Source organism: Phyllostomus discolor, chromosome 2, assembly GCF_004126475.2.
Source record: "Phyllostomus discolor isolate MPI-MPIP mPhyDis1 chromosome 2, mPhyDis1.pri.v3, whole genome shotgun sequence".
NCBI classification, from domain to species: domain Eukaryota; kingdom Metazoa; phylum Chordata; class Mammalia; order Chiroptera; family Phyllostomidae; genus Phyllostomus; species Phyllostomus discolor.
This window is the reverse complement of record NC_040904.2, coordinates 154,126,827-154,148,452: the sequence shown is the minus strand read 5'-3', so window position 1 is coordinate 154,148,452 and position 21,626 is coordinate 154,126,827. Positions and strand designations below refer to the sequence as shown.

General features: G+C 37.4%; 1 protein-coding gene and 1 long non-coding RNA gene across 3 annotated transcripts in view; one reads left to right on the top strand and one right to left on the bottom strand.

Annotated features, from left to right (window-relative positions):
- MSRB3 (methionine sulfoxide reductase B3) overlaps positions 1–21,626 on the top strand; it is a 168,643-nt gene that overhangs the window by 69,419 nt on the left and 77,598 nt on the right. The gene's annotated exons all lie outside the window — the stretch shown is intronic.
- LOC118499035 lies at positions 1,376–20,122 on the bottom strand. Its single transcript, XR_004901533.1, has 3 exons — positions 20,110–20,122; positions 18,403–18,406; positions 1,376–1,460 (listed from the first exon to the last, which is right to left on the bottom strand). It is a non-coding gene; the product is annotated as an uncharacterized LOC118499035 (long non-coding RNA).

The following is a 21,626-nucleotide window of genomic DNA, read 5'->3' as shown; positions in this document are numbered from 1 at the left end:
GCTCCATTCTCTTGGGACCTCAGTCCCTTCTCTGGGATCCTGGGTTGCCCGCTCTGCCCTTGTCCACAATCACTGCCTCACTGGGTCTGCCAGCTGCAGCTTGCATACTCAGGGTCCATCCTCTGCGATCTCATGCGCTCCAGATGCCTTGTGTGCTCCCGGATGCCTTATGTGCCCAGATCTCCCTGTTCTCTGTGTGCTGCAACCCACGCCCATGCTGCAACACATGCCTGGCTGCTCCTCTCTGCCCCTTTTACTGGTCTGGATGAACCAGTGTACTTCAACTTCTTGGCTGTCTGACTTCCATTTAGATAAATTCTCTGTTAGTTCTGGGTGTTATTCTGCCTCTAAATTTTTGTTGTTCCAATCTTGGTTGTGTGTGGAAGTATGGTGTGTCCACCTATGCCTCCATCTTGCTGGAAGTCCTCAGAAAAAAATCTTCAAAGAACTCAGCTAAAATAAAAAAAGTGAAACTATTAAATAAATCCAAGAGGTTGATGTTCAAAAACACCAATAAAGTTGAACATTTCTGTGAAGTCTAATCAAGAGAGAAAAGAAGAAAGAAAACATAGGTTTAAAACGCTAGGTCTGAGAATAGGATAAATAACCAAAGACATGGAAAAAAATTTTAATATAAGAGAATACTGCATATAATCCTATTCTAATAAATTAAAAATCTCAGCATACTTTTCTAAGAATAGAATACAAAATTTGGCTAAAGAAGGTTTATAAACATGAATTGCAGGAACACAAGAAATTGAGAGTTATCACAAATCAGCTTATTAGACTTTTACAGAAAAAAGAAAAAATATTTCTGTACTATTACAAACTGTGTCAATCACAGAAAATAGATACAAGGCTACTAATTCCTTTGACAAATACAAAATACCTCTAAAACCAAGACCTGACAAAAGACATTATAATTAGAGAAAAATTATAGACCAATCTGATTTATGAAAATAGACATAAGTATATTAAATAAAATATTAGTAAAAGGTATATAGCTGTTTGTTAATGATTAATATGCCATGACAAGCAAGCTAGGGTTGATTTCAGCAATATGTGAGCAGTTTAATACTGGGACATCTCAGGAAAACCTATGATCATTTTTGTATTTCCCTAAGAGATTTTATAAAAATTCAAAGTGCATTTTTTAAGTTAAAAAAATTCTTAGTGAAATAGGAAAAAAATACTCTGTTTTATCATATGTAAGTAGCAATTGATTAAAATATTTATTTTCTAAAAATATATTTTATTGATTATGCTATTAGAGTTGCCACAATTTTTCCCCCATTGTCCCCCACTCCCCAGCAACCCCCACTTCCTCAGGCATTCCCCCCACCATTGTTCATGTCCATGGGTCATGAACATAAGTTCTTTGGCTTCTTCATTTCCTATACTATTCTTAACATCTGCCTGTCTATTTTGTACCCACCACTTATGTTCCTTAATCCCTGTGCCTTTTCACCTATTCTTCCCTTTCCCCCTCCCAGCTGATAACCCTCCAAGTGATCTCCATATCTATGTTTCTGTTCCTGTTCTGCTTGTTTGCTTAGTGGTGGTTTTTAGATTTAGTTGTTGATAATTGTGAATTCGTTGCCATTTTAATGTTCCTAGTTTTGATCTTCTTCTTAAGTAAGTAACTTTAACATTTCATGTAATAATGGCTTGGTGATGATGAACTCTTAGCTTTACCTTCTCTGGGAAGCACTTTATCTGCCCTTTCATTCTAAATGATAGCTTTGTTGGGTAGAGTGATCTAGGTTATAGGTCCTTGCTTTTCATCACTTTAAATACTTCTTGCCAGCCCCTTCTAGCTTGCAGTGTTTCTTTTGAGAAATCAACTGATAGTCTTATGGGAACTCCTTTCTAGGTAACTCCCTCCTTTTCTCTTGCTACTTTTTATATTCTCTTTATCTTTAATCTTGGGTAATGTAATTGAGACTACATTACATTATTTCCTGAAAGTCTGTTTCCTTTGTCTAATTGGGGAAGCTCTCCTTAATTATTTTTCAAATAAGTTTTCAATTTCTTGGCTGTTTCTCTTCTTCTGGCACCCGTATGATTTGTATGTCGGAATGTTTAAGGTTCTCCCAGAGTTTCCTAACCCTCTCCTCATTTTGTTGAATTCTTGTTTCTTCATGCTGTTCTGGTTGAATGTTTATTTCTACCTTTTGTTCCAAATTGTTGATTTGAGTCTTGGGTTTCTTCCCTTCACTGTTGGTTCCCTGTATATTTTTCTTTATTTCACTTTGCATAGCTCTGCACTTCTTCCTCTATTTTGTGTCCGTATTCAGTCATTCATGAGCATCCTGACCAGTGTGTTTTGAACTCTGCATCTGATAGGTTGGCTGTCTCCCTGTTGCTTCATTCTCTTTCTGGAGTTTTTATGTGTACTTTCATTAGGGCCATATTTCTTTGTCTCAGCTCACCTGTTGCATTGTAAGGGGCAGAACTTTAGGTATTGGCCAGGGTAGGGCAACCCAGTTTGTTGGGTTGTGGTGCTATATGTTGGAGAGGGGTCAGAGAGGGAACAATGCCACTTACTCAGCTCTTGCCCCACTTTCAGTCACTTCCCCTGCTATCCGCAACCAAATTGGGCCCTTTTGGTGCTGATTCCTGGCTGGGTGGGTCTCTCCAAGGGACTCTTATGAGTCTGGGAGTTTCTCCCACTGCTGAATCCCCCACAGGTTTTTACCACCAGAGGTTTCGAGGCTTTATTTCCTCACACTAGAATGCTGGGTTGCCTGGTCTGTCTTACTTCTTAGTTGTTACTCCTGGTTTATCCGCATGCAAATGTGGGACTGCCCTCTTCACCAGCCACTGCCTTGCCTGCTCAGTCTTCCAACCGCTGCCTTGCCCATCCCAGCTGCCCGTCTCTGCCCTGTCTCTGCCCCTTGTACCAGTATGGATGAATGTTTCTTCTTTAACTACTTTGTTGTTGGACTTCCATACAGTTTGATTTTCTGGCAGTTCTGGTTGTTTTTGTTTTTAAATTTGTTGTCTTTCTTTTGGTTGTGTGAGGAAGCAAAGTGTACCTACCTATGCCTTCATCTTGGCTGGAAGTCCTCCCAGTGGTAAATTGAAAGAAATTAAATGGAATGTAATTGCAAATTGATTTTTGAGAGCCCAAATTCACCTATTTATTAATCTACTCACATACCAGGTATATACTTAACCCACTACTTTCTCTTCTAAGTTGTTCCTTTTTCTTTCTTTTTTCTTTTATGCCCAAGTGACTGGTTATGATGATAATCCACGAAAGGTGGCCACTTGGTGGTTAGACATAGCTCAGTCCTTGAATTTGTGTACCTTCTCTTGGCCTCCACTTCAAGCATCATTTCAAATTTTCTGTCTCCTCATGACTGTCTTTCATCTTTCTGTATATAATTCTCACATAGCTCTATTCCCAGACACTTGGAGATAGTTGATGAAGAATGGTACACTAAGTTCAGAAGATCTGTATTTATTTCCAAGCTGATATATTTGAATAAACTGTTTACCATATTGAAATTATAGATTTTTCAAAAAGGCAATGATTGAGGATTTACAGTGTACCAGCCATTACGTTAAATGCTTTAAAGAAAATCATTTCCTTTATTCTTCATAACAAATAGAAAACCAAAGCTCACAAAGGGCACGTAATTTACAGAAGGTAACACTAGCAGTCAGAGATGGAGCTAGGACACGAGTTCAGGTCTGTCTGTCCCAGAAGGAACTGCTCCTCAGCTCCTGTGTTATGTTATAATGCCTCCGTATATTCTGGCTGATTGTTCTTTTTGCTGAGCAGTTCACCATCTGGTAGCTATCACACCCTGTTGTTAATTGGTGCTAATTTTCTGATGATGGCCCAGTGACTATACATTGATTTTAAAGTGGAGAAAGCTGTAATTAAGGTATAAGACATGTGAGGTTAAAGTCACAACTTTCCCCACTTACTGTGTGTGACTTTGAATAAGCTACTTAACCTCTATGAGCCTTAATTTCTTCTTTTGTAAGGATAATACCCATTTCAGAACTTTTGAGAGGATTAAGTAAATAATGTTGAAATATTTTGTTAGTGGATAAAACAGTGTAAATGTGAAGCTTTGTTACTGAAACATTGTAAGGATTGGCATAACTTGCAGATTTCAGAATGAAATTTCATTGGAGGAAGGGATTCCTGCTGTTTATTTGGAACAGAGACCAAAAGGGCAACTAGGTAATGCTTTAAAATTCAGGGGAGTTTTGTCTGTTTGCTGTTTGATTCACATTCTTGTGATTACTGCAGATTGGTGTTGAGGATGATTAGTAATTCACTGCAGGCAGGTAGAACGGAGGAGGGTGATTTTGCTTGTCCAACAACAAGGCAGGTTGGGAGAAACCCTGGAGCAATAATGGTTAATTGATAGTCCTGCTGTCTTATAAATTGACCAGCCTATATCCAGAGTGCTCTGTGGTTCAGTACAAGACCCTCACTTTAAAATGCACCACATTGAGATAAGAGCAGCTGACAGGAGACTCAAAACCACGTTGCTTCAAGAAGAGGTGTCTTTCACCAACTGACTTGTTTCACTTAGCATAATACTCTCTCTAGTCAACGGTGTGGGGATTGACTGGGAACAGTTGGGGGTGTGGTAGACTGGGCAGAGGAGGGCAAGAGAGGAAAAGTAAAAATTGGGATGACTATAATAGGATAAAATAAAAAGTAAAAATGAATAAACCTTTCTAAAAACTAAAGAAAAAAAAAAAAGAAGAGGAGATGATGGAAAAGAACTGAAAATGCTTAGGCCAGGGGAAGGAGAAGTCATGGAGCCTTCATGGTCTTCTTTAGCAGTTTGCAAATCTAACTATTAGGCTCACAAATTCCAACTGTCTTCCCAAATCCTCCCACCGCCCCTGCCAAAATCCTAATTTAACAAGATTGTGGTGGAGCTGAGAATTGTTTTCCTTTTGTTTTTTCAAGGTTCTGCCCTAATTCTTATATTTGGTTATTATAGTCTAGAGGAGGCTTAAGGAAGATTGGTGTAGGGTGATGTCTACAGCCACATAAGGGAGGGAATGAACTCTACAGACAATAGACAGTAAGAGGTGAAAAGATCTATCAACTGTCTGGATGTGAGATAGGTGAAAAGCTGTTACTAATGATTAATTTGATGTTCAGACCTAGCTTGGGAAAAAGATGATAAATTCAGTTTGGAAGCCTGGTAGATTCCAGGTTTTAACTTGAAATTTTAGGTATATCAGTACTCCCCAGTGTGTTACTCTAAATATTTGTTTTGTCAGACTGCTACTCCTGCATAATACCAGTTCCATGACATGTTAACATGTGTTCGTTTTAAAAAATGAATTCTGTGGACTAGTAAAACACAGGATTACTTATTGGAAAACATTCAGTTAAAATAAATCAGTTGTTGCTTTACCATGAAAATCCAGGAACACACACAATTCACTGATATAGAGCTCCAGGACCTGTAGAATGTTGTATGTAGCATTTCTGAAACATTTTGAGCACAGAATCTTTTCTTAATCGAGGAACATACTGTGAGGCTTATGTTACTGATAACACACATTGGGAAATGCTAAATAGGAAGATAAGGGGAAATATATGAGGCCTATACTAGTGTAAAGGCCAAAGTGAGTACATTGATAGCACGGACGGGGTGGACTAGATAGACTAAGTAATGCTGCAGAGACTTAAAAAAAATAACCGCTTATAGGACAGTGACCAGAAGAGTGGGAAGAGGGGAATAATGGGGGAAAGAAGGGAAAGGGTTGTCAAGGAACATGTATAAAGGACCCATGGACAAAGCCAAAGCGGGGAAAGATTGAGGGTGGGAGGGGCACGGGAAAGTGGTGGCAGGAAAATGATGACAACTGTACTTGAACAATAATAAAAAAATGCAAAAAAAAAAAAAAAAAAAAGAAGAACAACAACCAGTGGTTAGGTTTGGCAGTGTTAGAGAACAACTTCAGTAGAAGTAGTGAAAGTCAGAATGTGGAGATTTTAGGATAAAATTTTATCTTTTCAAACCACAAGCCAAAATGGAAATCATGTGGTAAAATACCGGATATTAGAATAATCCGAGAAAACGCAGTCATCCCAGTTATGTCACTATAGTTAAAATAGGAGTGGTGAGGTTGACCCCTTAAGCTGGAGGGAAAGCAAACTCAAGGCAAAAGTTTATTTTTTTTTATAAATTGAAGAAAGGTGTAAACTGGAATATATTTAAGGTATTAGAAATGAGGGAAAGGGATTTAAAGAACAAGTAGAATAAGCTTTAGGAAAGAAAAGAAATTTTTGTCTTTCTGGGAGACAGGTAAAAGATGTTTATAGATTAATAATTGTCCATCTATGAAATGAGTTTTAAAATATTCATGTTTTGGGATTAGCTGGTTCCTTGCTTGTGAGTGGGTTTGCCGCAGAGGAGGCGTTGAGCGTTGTTCACTGCATCGCACCACCACAAGTAGGCCGGCAAAGGAAGGAGAGTCAGTTAAAATCAAACAAGGTAACTATGTTCAGTTTATCAGTCCTGTATTTTATGATCATAGATCAGCTAGTGGTAACTCATGATTCCTTTTGCTATTAATTCATCTTTATTATTTTGCATTACACTATAAACAAATGATACTTTTGTTCATTTGAACAGACTATACTTTTGTTCATTTGTGTCTTGATTTGTTTTCCAGTGGTCATTCTAGTTGCAATTTTCTGCTCTAAGGAAAGTTGGCTTTATGTTGCTGGAGATTTTCACATTTTCCTTCTATGGACTCACTTCAGTATGTAGTGTTAATGGCAGCTGTGTGACTCATAGTCTACATAAGCATAAATTAACTTCAGTACCTCTGTGGTGTATCCTCTTTGAGATTGCTCTGGAAGACCACCCAGAAGGTGGAATTTACAAAAACTGCAGAGGCCCATTCAATTTGAGAAACTGACCAGTACTGACCAAATTACACCTGCACCCGTCAGAATGAGCCCATTTGCTCCTGATGGAGGTTCAAACTGTTGATCTTGAACTATCATCTCTATGGGCTGAATTATGGGTACTTTAAGCAAGACCTCTTCCTTCAAATAGAGTGCTTCATGTAGTGAGCACTCCATAAGTGCTTTGGACTATGGTTTAATAAACGTTCAGATCTTCTAGTGACCTTCTTTTCATGGTTCCCAGATTTGAGGGACAGCTTCTTGATATTGAATCTTTGTCTTTCATTTTATTTTTGCTTGGGGATATAATGGAGTGTAAGTTTACTGACCACACAAAACACATCTTTTTAGTGACGAAATCTTTTCAGGTGGTTTGCTGTCCCACTCTGAGTAATTTATGGAACCTGAGGTTTTATCATTTGAGTCATGTGGCCAGAAACAGTAACCATAAAATGAAATGTTTTTATTAAGTTCACCAAGAAAGTGTAAATGTATTAATGTTGTTGTTGTTGTTGTTGTTGTTATTCTGCCTTGGGACTGAGCCTTTTTTGACAGATTTTTACTTGTTTGGTGTTTAGTTCAGTGCTGCCCAGAAAGGTAAACTTTAAAATGGTGATTCATAGCAACTTGTGAATGTAGAAGTTTCCATAATGTGCCAGGAAATTTTTTACTTCCTTATTGGACAAAAAGTTCCTTTGGGAATTACTAATGTAAACAAATTGAAATAATTAGAAAGGCAGAATGCTTCCATATTTTAAGTAGAAATTTTCTTTTCTTTAAAGGAATGCCATTCAGGTCATGGTACTTAATATCATCTGGAGAACTTAAAAGTATAAGTTTCCAAACTCTTTAATCTGTGCTTTTTAAAAGCCTGATGTAATTTAGATAATAATACATTTTTCCAGAATCATTGAATTGGACCTAGGGAACTAGTGATTTAGTACTAATTTTTGTCCCCAAATGAGGTCAAAAACATTTGATACCATCTCTTTTAAGGCAGTTATATGATTTTTATTGTAAAGTAGGCTTTTAGTATTTTTGTGATTAAAAAAATTAAGAGAATTATACTAATCTGCGATCCTGTGTGAGACCATATAGCTTGGAGCTTTATTGACCCTACAGCTCACAAGAATCAACTAGGAATTAGCAGCAGACAGAGATGGCAAATGGCTCAGATGCAACAAAACATATCCTTCTCTCATCCACCCTCCTTTTTGCTAAACAAAGTAAAATGTCTACCTAGTGACTTAAGCAAAAAGCCCAAGAATCATTTTTGATTATTCTCTTTCCCTCATTTTCCACATCTAATCTGCTGCCATGTTTTGTGCTGTGTACTCTCAAGATATATAAGTATTTTGAATTTGACTCCTCACCATATCCACTGCTTCCCCATCATCCTTATCATCTTTCACCCAAACTACTGTAATAGTCTCTCTGCTTTGGCTTTTTCTCTCAATAGACTTTGTTTTTTGAACAGTTTTAGATTTGCAGAAAAATTGAGAAGATGGTACAGAGTTCCAAATACTCCATTACCCAGTATTCCTCATTATTAATATGGTACATTTGTATAGTATATTTGTTACAATGTATGCACTAATATTGATACATTTAATTAGCTAAAATTCATACTTTAGTCCTATTTCCTTAGTTTTTAGCTAACATCCTTCATCTGTTCCAGGGCATCTTCTTGGCCATTACGTTATATATAGTCTTCATGTCTCCCTGGGCTTCTGACTGTGGCAGTCTCTCAGTCTTCCCTTAGTTTTGATGACCTTTACAGTTTTGAGGAATATTGGTCAGATATCTGTAGGGTACCCCTCTGTTGGTATTTATTTTTATGTTTTTCTCATGATTTGACTGAGGTTATGGGTTTTGGGGAAGAAGATCAAAAAAGTAAAATGCCACTTTCATCATCTCCAGTCAAGGGTGCATATCATCAACATGACATCACTTTTGATATTGGCTTTGGCCACACGGCTGAGGTAGTGTTTAATAGGTTTCCTCACTGTCAAGTTATTCTTTTCCTACTTTCCTTACTGTACTCTTCAGAAGGAGGTCACTACACCCAACCCACACTTAAGGAGTGGGGAGTTGTGCTCCCCATCTTGAGGATGGAGTATCTACATAAATTATTTGGAATCCTCTTGAAAGGGAGATTTGTGTCTGTTCTCTCAATTAATTAATTAATCATTTATTTATATCAATGTGGACTCATGAATATTTATTTTATACTTTGAGTTATACTCCAGTACTACTTTATTTGTGTTATTGTTCATATTGTTCCAGTTTTGGCTATTGGGAGCTCTTGCAGTTGCTTCTGTGTCCCCTTGACATATGCCTATCAATGTAGGGGTTTATTTGTGTGTTTGATTTTTTAAGCCCTTCCTTACTTTCTGGCACCACTTGACACTGTAGGCTCATCTTGTATATTTTGTGCCCCAGTCTCAGAAAAAGCCATTTCTCCAAGGGGCCATGGTTCCTGTTACTAGAGAATAGTATTAAGTGCCAAGATCTGGGTGCTGGGTGGGCTCTCCGCTTTGGCTGTTGTCCCATCAAAGTTCATTCTTCACAAAACAGGGTGAGAACATAAATAATTTAAATAAGATTATAATCTGTTCTTTAAAACCTCTGGTGATTTGCATTTTTAGAAATCACAACTTCTTACAATGCCTTTTTGTGGGCTGGCCTTTGTCTACTTCTCTAACTTCATCTTTTACCCTTCTGTTTTTCTTTCACTTCTTTCTAGATACATTGCCCTTTATTTGCACCTTCTTCTCTGCCTACCTCCTTCTGTCCCCCTTCTCCTTCTCCTTCATGCCAAGCCTAGGTTTTTACCTTTGGAATCTCTACCAAAGATTCTGTTTTGCATCTGCATTGCATGTAGGCTCCTGCTACTTCTTTAGGTGTCAGCTGAAATGTAATCTCTTCCTAAAGCATATACTTCATGACTTTATTTAAAATAGCTTTTCACCCCCGTCCTAGGAGCTCTCTGTCTCCTTGCTCTCTAGAGTTTATTACAGAAGGCACTCTATGTAAACCTTGATGTGAAATAATCTAATTTATGTAGTTGTTTGCTATCTGATTCTCTTTACCAGCATGTGAACTCAGTTTTAGTATCCAAGAACCTAGAACAGTACCTGCGTATGCTCAGTGTTCAATACATATGTGTAACAGATGAATGGAAAAAAACAATCAATGACTTTCTCGTCCATTTGCCTTTGAAAGTTTGCCTTAGGCTGGGTTTTAATTGCTCCAACTAGAAATGCTAAATTTTTGCCTTCTGTGTGCTCCCTGACCAGGAATCGAACCTGCAACCAACTAAGCCACCCAGCCAGGACAACGTGCTAAATTTTTAAGTAATATAATGAATAAATTTAAGATTCTTCTGAAAATTTAAGATTCTTGTGGAAATTAATTCAGTTTAATTATTGAATTGTGTAATCCTAAAATTCTCAAGGAAAATTTATTCCTATAACATGTTCCTATGCTCCAATCATTTAATTTGTTCCTCAAACTTTATATGGAGTCACAGATATTATTTTCCTTACTTTGAAAAGAAAACACCAGAACTGACTTTTTAAGATCCAAATGGCTTTTTTTTGAGGGTTTTGCTGAAACAGAGTGGACTTAAGACTGGAAATCACATTTTTTTCTTCATGGTTTCTTTATTCTTAATTAATGTTTTTCTCTTTGTAATTTTGTGTTGCTGTTTGTGTAATTTTGTGTTGCTGTTCTGTTTGTGTACAGTGAAATGAAGGGCTTTGGATAAATATATTATCTAGCCAATCAAAACATCTATTTTAACTCTAAGATTATTAACTAATGATTTTTAAAATATAATGCAAAATAGTATATTTCCATGTCTTACTAAATGGCATGATTAAATGGTTACTTTTATGACTAGTAGCTATCATTATAAATATTAGTTATTAAACTGTGTTATAAAACAATGGTGCAGTTAGGCCTTAATAAGCTACCCAGGGCTCTGCTTGTCCTTCTAAGAATTCCTATAGACTTCTGTAAAGTGTAGGGGATGATCTTCCTTTATTTTTTCACTCCCATTGGTATCTGTCAAGGTATCTAGTCTTTGCCTCTACACTAATCAACTCTGGATTTTTCTTTTTTGAGTTTCTTTTATTGTCCCTTTAAAATTTTAGGTCTGCCAATTATTATGCCTAGCCTTAACCTGCTAGCCACAACTTCTATTGTTCTCTTTCTGATTACAGCCTAGAGTAGAAATGAAAATTTCCAGGGAAAATAGGTAAACAAATATTTTCTGTAAAACAGATGTAGGGCAGTAAATTTTACTACTTCCCAAGTTTGCCTCATCCCCCAGAGAGTACATGACAAATATGCTCACAACACTTGCTGTATAAAGGACCAGGCAAAACCATTGGAAACATTCTCCCACAGTGATATGAAGAGACAAAGAGCCCATTGATCAGAACCTGATGGTGTGCCTACTGGTGGTCTCTAGTAATCTACAGAAGCAGCTGCCCAATGGTCAAAATGTAGGTAAAGCACTTAGGCAGAATATGGTTAAAATAATGAGAGAGAATGGAGAAATCAAATATATTTAGTACCTAAAATTTGTTAAAGTATATAAGAGCTGTAGACATTTTTATTTCCACCTAATTTCTAGGCTGTTGGCTTTTATTGGAGGTTTGAGGTTACTAAATATCTGACTGAAGAAGAAATGAAGTGTAGTAGTTTGCTAGGGCTGCTATAACAAAGTACGGCAGACTGGGTGGCTTAAACATCAGAACTTTATTGTCTCACAGTTCTGGAGGCTAGAAGTCTGAGATCAAGGTGTTTAGACAGGTCGGCTTCTTCTGACGCCTTTCTTCTTGGCTGTCTTTGCTCTGTGTCTTCATATGGTCTTTCTCTGTGTGTGTCTGTGTCCTAATTTCCTTTTCTCAGAAGGACCCCAGTAATACTAGATTAGGGCCCACCTGAATGACTTCATTTTAATTTAATTACCACTTGAAAAACCCTATTTTCAAATACAGTCACATTCTGAGGTACTAGGGTTTAGAACTTCAACATATGATTTTGAGAGGACACAATTCAGCCCACAGAAGAAATGTATACTCTATTCTTGTTAACACTGTTTTACTTAGCATTTTCTATGGAGTAAGAAGATGGTCTAGTTTCATTTTTTCTGCATGTACTTTTCCAACTTTCCCAACACCATTTATTAATCAGCCCATTGTATGTGCTTGCTTCCTCTGTCAAATATTAATTGACTATAAAGGTGTGGGTTGATGTCTGGGCTCTCTATTCCATCCCATTGATCTATGTGTCTGTTTTTATGCCAGTACCATGCTATTTTGATTACTATGGCTTTGTAGTATAGTTTGATATTAGGTAGTATGATTCCTCCAATTTTGTTCTTCTTTCTCAGGATCACTGTTGCAGCGTGGGGCCTTTTGTGGTTCCATTTAATTTTTGAAGTATTTATTCTAGTTCTGTGAAATAAGCCCTTGGAATCTTTTTTCTTTTTTTTAAGATTTTATTTATTTTTAGAGAGAGGGGAAGGGAAGGAGAAAGAAAGGGAGAGAAATGTCAATGTGTGGTTACCTCTCATGCACCCCCCCCACAGGGAACCTGGCCTGCAATCCAGGCAGGTGCCCCAGACTGTTAATTGAATCAGCGCTGCTTTGGTTCACATGCCCACACTCAATCCACTGAGCTACATCAACCAGGGCAGTCATTGGAACCTTGATAGGAATTGCGTTGAATCTATAGATTGCTTTGGGTAGTATGGACACTTTAATGATGTTAATGCTTCCTAACCATGAATGTAGGATATGCTTCCATTTATTTGTATCTTCTTCAGTATCTTATAATTTTCTGAGTATAGGTCTCTTACATCCTTGGTTAGGTTTATTCCTAGGTATTTAATTCTTTTTGTAGCAATTGTGAATGAGATTGTTTTCCTAATTTCCCTTTATGTTAGTTCATTATTGTCATATAAAATGCAAATGATTTCTGGATGTTAATTTTGTATTCTGCTACTTTGCTGAATTCATTTATCAGTTCTAGAAGTTTCTTGGTGAAATCTTTGGGGTTCTCTATGTATGGTATCATGTGATCTGCAAATAAAGACAGTTTTACATCTTCATTCCCAATTTAGATGCCTTTTATTTCTTTTCTTCTCTGATCACTGTGGCTATGACTTCCAGTACTATGTTGAATAAGAGAGGTGAAAATGGACATCCTTGTCTTGTTCCTGATCAAACACTTGTAGTTTTTGCCCATTGAGTATGATACTGGCAGTGAGTTTGTCATATATAGCCTGTACAATATTGAGGTATGTTCCCTCTAATCCCACTTTGCTGACAATTTTGATTGTAAGTGGGTGCTGGATTTTATCAAATGCTTTTTCTGCATCTATTGATACGATCATGTGTTTTTAGCTGTCATTTGGTTTCTGTGGTGAGTCACACTTATTGATTTGTGAATGTTGTACCAACCTTGCGTTCCTGGAATAAATCCCACTTGATCATGATGTATGATCTTTCTGATGCCTTGCTGGATTTGGTTTGCTAACATTTTGTTGAGGATTTTAGCATCTATGTTCATCAGGAATATATGCCTATAATTTTCTTTCCTGTCAGTGTCTTTATCTGGTTTTGGAATTAGGATAATGCTGGTCTTGTAAAATGAGTTTGGGAGCCTTCCTTCCTCTTGAATTTTCATCAAATAGTTTGAGAAGGAGAGGTGTTAGTTCTCAGAATGTTTGGTAAAATTCACCTGTGAAGCCATCCAGTCCAGGGCTTTTGTTTGTTGAGAGGTTTTTGATTACTGCTTCAGTTTCACTGGGTGTAGCCTGTCTATTCAGATTCTCTGATTCTTCCTGATTTAATTTTGGAAGATTTTGTGTTTCTAGGAATTTATCCATTTCATCCAGGTTATCCAGTTTGTTGGCATATAGTTATTCATAACATTTTCTTATAATCTTTTGTATTTCTTTGGTGTCTGTTGTTATTTCTCCTCTTTCATTTCTGATTTTATTTATTTGGGTCCTTTCTCTTTTTTTCTTGATGACTCTGATTAAAGGTTTGTCAATTTTGTTTATCTTTTCATAGAACCAGCTCTTGGATTCATTGAGTCTTTTGCATTTTTTCCATTTATTTCTGCTTGATGTTTATTATTTCCTTCTTTCTACTCACTTTGAACTTTGTTGTTCTTTTTCAAGTTCCTTTAAGTGTTAAGTTAGATTGTTTATTTGAGCTGTAGCACTTTTAACTTACTCTCAAAGCTAAAGGAATTTTACTTTTAAAGTTTTATACTCTCTAGAGATATATACACAAGAAACAATTAAATTATTTTAAAGGAAATTTATAATTAAGTGAAATAAATCATACAGGTAGGAAATGATATTAGAACTCAAAGAAGGCAGTTATCAATGTGTCTTAGAGAAGAGTCATAGAACCTGGGATCCAAAAATGACCTTAAGGATTATCTATTTCTTTCAGTCTTATCTATCTGGAGTTTCAAGTTCTACAGATGCAAATTTTAATGATCTCACAGTCACTGTTTCCTCTGTTCTCTCCACTCTTCTTTTCCTTTTTTTCATTCTTGGGAACTAGAGCAAAATGAGTTGCCTGGTTTCTAATCTAGAATCCCAGTCTCCAGGTTCTTATTCCAATATGCTTTAGAGTGCGTTGTGCACTAATTTAGTTAGAGAATGATTTCTTTGTTCTTTAAGGGTAAATAAGATTCCTTTTCCATTTGCGTAATCAGGTCATTTAATTACTTTTCATTAGCCTTCACTCTCAATTACTTTCTAGTTTCTTCAGTTATTTTACTGCTATTCTTTCTTATGTTTCCTACATCATTTGACACTCATTTAAAATTGCATCCCAAATAAGAGCTCAACGAGAGTAATACATTCTTTCTTTTTCTAGTATTATGGATTGTTTGTTTGTTTTTTTACTTAGTTAAAAATTGCTAGTTGTACTTGTCACCATAGGTAAACTTTATTTAGTGTCATTGCTTAGATAAAATTTTCTATTCAACCTCTAATATGTGCCAGGTCTTGACCTCAGCCCTTTATAGCAGCATCTCATTTAACACACACAAAAAATTGTAAAAGGTAAATAAATTATCCCATGCTATACATAGTGAGACTGGGTCTTAGCCTGGTAATTAACCTCTCTAAAGTCGCATAGGGTGGAAAGTACAAGACCTGTGACTAGACTCTGGTCCGTCTGTCTCCATTGGCTGCTTTTTCCATGACTGTTACCTCAATATTAAACGCTTTGTAGAAGACTATGCTGCATAAAGTCTCCAACATAGCAGGGTGTTCTGTTTTTCTTTTAACCCACCCCAGTGAAAGTGCCAGGCGGGTTAAAAGAAAAACACAATAAAACGAAAAACAGTACCAGTGGAAGCACAAGTGTGCCTGTAGGGAACAGGAATTGACACAGGCATGCCGTCTGTAGCATTGTGCCCAGCGGAAAAGTGCGTCAGTTAATGAAGAGGAAATGATGACTCATGGTAACAGAACCTGAAGATTCTCTTTAACGGGCTCCTGTGAGGCTTCCTTAAGCAACATAGGAGGGGACTTTGTTGCTTTTTCTTCGTGGTTACCTTGATTTCTGTATTTCTGATTTTTTAATTTACATTTCTCAGTTTTAAACAGATCAAGCATGCAGTTAATGGGCATCTTTTATTTGTATCTTTTTCTTAGTTTTTAGTTGGGATAGCTAACATGTTTTTAAATATTCAAATTCATTTTTTTCTTCTGTGTATTTTTCTGTCTTTTGTATTTATCACATCATTGTCATGACACAGAAACCTAAATTTTAGACATAATACATAGATAGTTCATAACCTAATGCTGCTGTCATAACAATATCAGTTAGAATATGTTGGGTTAATAGTAACAGAAATAACCAAGTAAAAATGGCCTAACCATGCCAGATTCGACTCACTCAGCAAAACTCTAGAGAAACGCTGTTCTGGAATGAACAATATTAGATTTCTGGGTTGGCACTTCTGTGATTTTTTTGGTCTTCCCCTCATGGTTACAAGATGGCGACAGCAATTCTAAGTGTCACATCCCTACATATAATAACTTCAAAAGCATGAAACAGAGAGAGAGTGGGAAAAGAGTCTTATCCCTAAATCACCCCTGTCCTTTTCATCAAGAATATCTTTCCAAGAAGTATCCCCAGCAGACTTCCCTGTACCTCCTACTGCTCAGACCTGCTTACATGCCTGTCTGCCGCAGTTCCCTTAGCTTACTGATGATTCATTTCTGGGGTGGACACATTTTTAGCACCTTTCAAAAAATGGAATTCTGTTATTAGGATAAAGGGAGACTGGCCATTAGGCACAAGTAATGTCCGCCACAGTTATTGAATTCTTTTAATATGATCAAATAACCACATGAACATATGTAGAATGACAATTTTCAATGCAAAGAAGGAGTGACTGGTGACATAAAAGTATAAATCAAAGGAATTTAATCTAGTCTAGCCATTCTTTTTCAAAGAATTGATAATTAAGCTAATATGTAGAGAAAGGTCATAAGAGTTAAATAGGCAGAGGGGTGAAGGGATCCTAGAGTGGGTGAAGGGGAGCAGGAAGGAGCTCTCCAGGCAGAGGAAGCTTGTTATGTTTATATGGTGAAAGAAGGCACAGAAATTTTACTGCAATTATTACTAGCCCTTGGTCTGATAAAGGTTTTTGAATTACTTGTAGGGGTAAGAAGAAATACTTAGACTTGTAGGTAGGATCCTGAAATATTGGAATTTCTGAAAAGTTTTTATGCTTTTTAAAAAATTGTTATTCTATTAGAGTTGTCCCAATTTTCCCCCTTTGCCCTCCTCCACCCATCCCACTGCCTGCTCCCACAGTCAGTTCCCACACTGTTGTCCATGTCCACAGGTCATTCATATATGTTCTTTGTCTAGTCCCTTCCCTTTTTTCCACCATTGTCCTCTTCTTCCCCATCTCCTCTAGTCACTTTCAGTCTGTACCATGTTTCCATGCCTGGGGTTCTATTTTGTTCATTAGTTCCTTTTCTTCATTAGATTCCTCTTATAGGTGAGATTATATGGTATTTGTCTTTTACCGACTGGCATATTTCACTTAGCATAATATTCTTTAGTTCCATCCATGCTGTCACAAAAGATAGGAGTTCCTTCTTTCTGTCTGCTGTGCGGTACTCTGTTGTATAAATGTACCACAGTTTTTTTAAGGAGACATCAGGAGAGGTAATTTGACCCAGATCGCCCTAGAAATTCCTTGGTATGGAGTTATCATATGTAATGCACTTATAGGCAAAAATCAGTCTGCCCCTTCTATTCCTTCCCTCTAGTAATTTTCTGTATCTAGAATCTTTAGTTGACATCAATTAAAAACAGTAAGAATAGCACCCATACTCTTCTACATGTTGTCTGAAACCTTTTGGAACACTGGGTTTATTAACATGCAGTTCACAGTTAATGTGATTTCCATTTTTAAAAATTTAATACCATTGAACATTTAGCAAAAAAAATGTTCTCTGAGATTTCAGGGATTCCTCAGGAAACAATAAAATTTAAAATATAAAATAAAAACTTTTAAAAATACTATTTTGTATTAGTTTCAAGTGTACAGTGTTCTAAATTCAATACACATAGAACTTTCATGGAAATTGCATTATTTCCTATAAACAGAACAGTAGTTTTATAAATTTGTCTAGGACTGTAGAACTCTAACCAATGATTAAAACTGCCCTCTTTTGAAAATTTGTACCTGTATTATGCAAAGGATATATATATATATATATAGTATATATTTTAATTATTTAAAAAGTAATAATAATACTTAAATTCTCCTAGCATCTACCTTTTATGGTTTTTTTCAAGTTTAAAAATTTGGAAGTTTTAGTTTCAGATTTTTAAATGTGTCAGTATTTTTATAACCTCTCTGTCAAGACTTCAGAATAATAATGGATTAAATATGGCAACAGTTGGGATTGATATGGTACTATTGGTGTGTGTACCTTTGGCCCAAGGGGTGGCCAAAGGCTGTTGCCCTATCAGCTTCTCTCTCATGATCTATGAGATCTGCTTCAGCTGCTTCAGCTGCTGGAATCACATCTGCATTCCAGCCATGGGCAGAAGAAAGGAAGATGGGGAGGAATACTGTCACTCCCTTTAAGGGTATAATTCAGATGTTCTACACATCACTTTTGCTTGTATCCTTTTGGCAAGAATGTAGGCACCTGGTCACAACTAGCCACAGAAGAGCTGGGAAAAATTGTCTAACCTAGGCAGCCATGTGCCCATGTGAAACTCAAAGATTCTATTTTTAAAATAAAAAAGGAGAGGGTGGAAATTGGAAGACAGGAATACCTTATGCTGTACTCACCATTGTTTGGCAATTGCCAAAGGAACTGGTTGAATAGGTTTAAGCTTAAATGTTTAAGTATGAACTCAAAGGTTAAAATTGTCTGTGTAGACAATTATATTTATGCATCTTATACCCCATGTAACCTTACTTTATGCATTTTTTTTATCTCTCTACCGTCTAGCATAATATAGTACTGAAAATAAGCAAATAAGAAAGGTGTTTGGAATGAATGAACCCTTTATCTCTCTTGTACAATCTGTACTGTTTGATTTCTTTTCCATGTTTGCCATTTGTTCTTACTATATTTACTTATTTTCTTAGAGAGGATTTATGAATAGAGGTTAGTCCATAATATGCAGAGGGGAACTTTGGGTCCCTGTGTGTGTGTATATATGTGAAATCTGATAGGAATCTGAATTAGCTTATACCAAAGAAACAATTTTCCCTACCTCTCAAACTGACAGCACTCACTTCTATTGTTATGTTTTAGTTATTAATAGAGTAGCTGTATTTTTTGAAGTTTCAGTACTGTGCTTGAGAATTCTGAAAATACTCTTTTTTTTAATATAACTAATTGATACCCAAGGTCATTAGTCTGTGAAGATGGTTTCTCTGTACTTCATGTATATACTTCACAAATTGACCTGCTGTACCTAGAGAATATAAGATGGTCTGAGGAATAAAAATTTTCTGCTATGAGTTTTCATATCTCAAGAGGCATTTATAGAGCTTTTTTGTCACTATATCTTGATTTTCACCTTCTACTAATTTACAGATTCATTTGTTCATTTGTTCCCACCACAAATTTTTGATAATTCTTAAATGCCAGGTGCTGTGCCAAGTGTTGGGAACATGAAGATGGATGAGACCCAGTCTGTACCTCACTGAGCTTTGTGTCTGTGTTATACAGTGTGTGGATTGCATGTCAGGCCCCATGTTGTGGAGTAACAGAGGGGTGAGCAAGGAACTCTGGGAGGTGAGGGGGCAGGCAAGATGCTGAGGGAATTGAGTCTTGATAGTTGAGTAAAAGTTTTTGTCAGTGATGAGCTGGGAGAAGGCTGAAGATAGTGGATGCAGGCTGTGAAGTAAGATGGCAGCGGTTCAGCTTGGTGAGAGTGAAGGATACAGTGTGGATTAGAGATGGGGCTGGAAAACCAGGTCATGGTGGACCCCTCATATACCATGCACCAGCGTGTGAACTTGATGTCCCAGGTCAGTGCCTTTCAAACTCTTTGTCTGTGGCCCATAGTAAAACATGCTTTTTTACATGGTGACTTATTACCAGGTTTGGTTCACACATTTGCAGGCCTGGGTAAGAGTACAAATGGGGACATGATATAGCCAATTACTTTAAAAGTTACAAATTAAGGCAGTAAACTATTAGAAAAGGATATACCAACCTACCTTGACAAATATATCTCATAACAAAAACATTAAGGACTTCGAATAAAACCATTCATATCAAATAAATGAGAAGGGTGCAAATTTAAAATTAATTTTGTTTTCTACCAAAATGCTGTTATTAATCCTGGGGAAATGGAGGGATGACAGCAGCAAGGCCAAGTAGGAGCAGAGGAGGGAAAGACTCCCTCAGCCTCCTCTTCCCATCGTTATGGGATCTTCTTTTCTTCTTACTGGTGGAGGGGCTTTTTCTTTTCTTTTTTACATTTTTTTCTTTTTAAAAATTTTATTACAGTTGTCCCAAATTTACCCCCTCTGTCCTCCTCTGCCCTCCTCTGCCCAACCCACCCCCACTCCCATAGTCAGTCCCTACACCGTTGCCCATGTTCATGGGTCATTCATACAAGTTCTTTGTCTAGTCACTTCCCATTCTTTCCACCATTACCCACCTCCCCACTCCCCTCCCACAGCCTGCAGCTGTCAGTCTGTTCCATGCTTCCATGCCTCTGGTTTTATTTTGCTCATAGTTGATTTTGTTCATTAGATTCCTCTTATAGATGAGACTATATGGTATTTGTCTTTTGCCAACTGGCATATTTCACTTAGCATAATATTCTCCAGTTCCATCCATGCTGTCACACAAGGTAGGAACTCCTGTTTCTTCTTTCTTTAAGCAGGATTATTTACAATAGTCAAAATCTGGAAACAGGCTAAATGTCCATCAGTAAATGAATGGATCTCTCTTTTTAAATCCTCACCCAAGGACATTTTTTTCATTGCTTTTAGAGAGAGGGAGGGGGAGAGAGAGAAAAACCTCCACCAAAGACTGGGAGTTGACCCCACAAAGGAAGGAGGTTACAGCCAACTGAGCCACACCAGCCAGGGCATGGGTGGGGCTTTTTCATGGCTCCTCCTCTATCTCTACTGGCCGGGCCTCTGAGTTTCAAGGCTATCTAGACCACACCAATCTTGTACAGGGGGAACCTCTGCTCCGGGTGCTCTCAGCTCCCCACTCTCACAGGAGAGTTTGAATTAAGAAGTCTCTGAGTAGGAATGCAGAGGAGTAGGGAAAGCATATTGCCCTGCCCTTTTTGCTCCCTCTTCCTTCTGCCCTAAGGTCTATGCTTCCTTCTTCAGGTAACAGTTTTAGGCTACCTTTTGCGCTGAGGTGCACACACTAGTAGCACACCTGACCTGAAGAAAGGGCTGACGTAGGCTGAAGAAGCTAGCTTAGTGCCATTCGGGTAGGGAATTCTGGGGACCGAATTACTTGGAGCTTCAGATACAAAAGGGGGTTCCTTGCCTTTTGGCAAGGGGGGTGGAGAGGAGGATGGAGTCAGAGGAGGGCCAGAGCAGAGGGCTTTCTGCTCACTTGTAATGGTAGTGCTGCTCAGTACACACATGTGAACATGCACACACACATTTATGTACATTTGCCTAAAAGTTGTGCAAAATTGCACATATTCTCAATGTTAAGTGAATTCTGTCTTTTCTGTTCCATTTCAGTTTTTTAAAAACACTAGTTGTAATACACCAAGTTGATTTTTTAATCTACTAATGATCAACCTGTGACCCCAGTTTGAAAAACTCTGCTCATGTGATCAGACTGATGTTTTGGAAACATCTAGCAGCTGATTAGGTGATGGATTGAAAAGCAGGAGGGATGCTGGTTGTGAGATTATTGACTCAAAGATAGACCTAAAAATGGTTGGGGTGAGAACAGAGATGAAGGGAAGGTGGTAGAATCAGCAGGACTTGGCAGCTAATTAGATATTGGGGTGCAGAAAAACTTGGATAATGCCAAAATTTCCAACTTAAATGGTGGGGGAATTAGCAGAGAAATATATTCGAGGGAAAGAAAATGAATCAAGCTTAGTACATACAGCCATTGAGTTTGCAGTGTGTGACATTCAAGCAGTATTGCGTGTGTGTTTGGAGACAAGTGTAGTAGAATAGAGACTATAAC